At 50.8% G+C, this 1442-nt stretch overlaps 1 protein-coding gene across 1 annotated transcript in view; it reads left to right on the top strand.

The window, feature by feature from the left end:
• GRID2IP (glutamate receptor, ionotropic, delta 2 (Grid2) interacting protein) overlaps positions 1-1442 on the top strand; it is a 42011-nt gene that overhangs the window by 2329 nt on the left and 38240 nt on the right. The window lies entirely within an intron of this gene.

Raw genomic sequence — 1442 nt, 5'->3', positions numbered from 1 at the left:
TGGCGCCGGGAGAGGAAGCAGAAAGCGCAGGAATTCAGCAAAAAGGTAAGGCCGGGGCGTGGGGCGAGCGTCTGGGGCTCGGGGCAGCCCCTGCACCGAGCGGTTTGGAGATTCCCGCATTCAGCCTTTGCAGCGCTCTCGGATGGGGGGGTGCTCCTGGCTTGGTCACAGGGCTGGGGTGCGGACTGGGGGCTTCAGTGCCCGAGAGAAGGGTCTGATAATTACCTGTATTTCAGTAATCACCAGGAGAATAGATGGATGCTGCAAAGAGCTTGGAGATCTTCTGGGGGATGATCCCAAGTACTTATTCCTTTGCCCAAGTACTTATTCCTTTGCGCTACAAGAGCTTATGGAAACCCACGGGGGGCAGATCCCTCCCTCCTGCGCTTCTGGACATCCCTTCAAAGTTTGAGCATGTCATTCCGCAGACATTTTAGCTCTTATTTTGTTGCAAAAGGAAAACATCGATGTGATTACCTCTTCATTGTGCCCAAGTACTTATTCCTTTGCGCTACAAGAGCTTATGGAAACCCACGGGGGGCAGATCCCTCCCTCCTGCGCTTCTGGACATCCCTTCAAAGTTTGAGCATGTCATTCCGCAGACATTTTAGCTCTTATTTTGTTGCAAAAGGAAAACATCGATGTGATTACCTCTTCATTGTATTCCTGAAGGCTGCCTAGTGGGTAGTTTATCAAACACATCGCCTCGTGCTAATTATAAATTTGATCGTGGCTGTTTTTTTAATCTTTCTAATTTCAATTTCAAAGTAGCCCTTTAAAATACTGTTACGAAAATAACCAGGCTTGTGGTTTTTTTTTTTATCCTGAGCTAATAAAGGAACATTCATAAAGAGATTCGTGGGTATCAGCCGAATCCCCTCAGTCAGCTTCTACATTAAAGATTCACAAATAGGCACTGAGGTTTGGATTCATAAGGCAGAGCATCGCATGTGAAACAGATACCTGCTGATTACAGGAGATTAAGAAGAGGGTGAGACATTCTTCCACGCTGCCTCCATCTCCTGAAGTCACATTAAACCATGTAAACGTTTCCTGGCTGATCACAGGAGAGCACTTTTGAAGCCAGCAAGCTGGTCGCGATGCTGTGAGCGCCCGCAGCAGCACCTCGTCCTTCTCCCTTCCCTGCCCAGCAAAGCCGCCTGTGACGGCCCCGGCCAGCCTGGGCAGAAGCAGCTTTGCGGACCACGTGTGCCGCTGGCTCCCGGGCGCTGGAGCGCAGCTCGGCTGGCAAACGCTTCTCTGGAGGGAGTTAATGGCACAGATGTTTTAAGTGGCTTCATTTTTTTACATGATGCAAAAAATAATAAACCCTGGCGGAGTGCTTTACCCCCTCATTTACCTGGGAGCTGGGCTCTGGTAGGTGCTGCTGATGCCGGTGCCGTGAGCGCCCGGGTACTCCTGCCCCACCGCCACCAGGCTGG

The sequence above is a fragment of the Pygoscelis adeliae genome, unplaced genomic scaffold (genome assembly GCF_000699105.1).
Source record: "Pygoscelis adeliae isolate BGI_AS28 unplaced genomic scaffold, ASM69910v1 Scaffold508, whole genome shotgun sequence".
NCBI lineage: Eukaryota > Metazoa > Chordata > Aves > Sphenisciformes > Spheniscidae > Pygoscelis > Pygoscelis adeliae.
The sequence above is the reverse complement of the archived record's forward strand: the minus strand, read 5'-3'. Positions and strand labels throughout refer to the sequence as shown.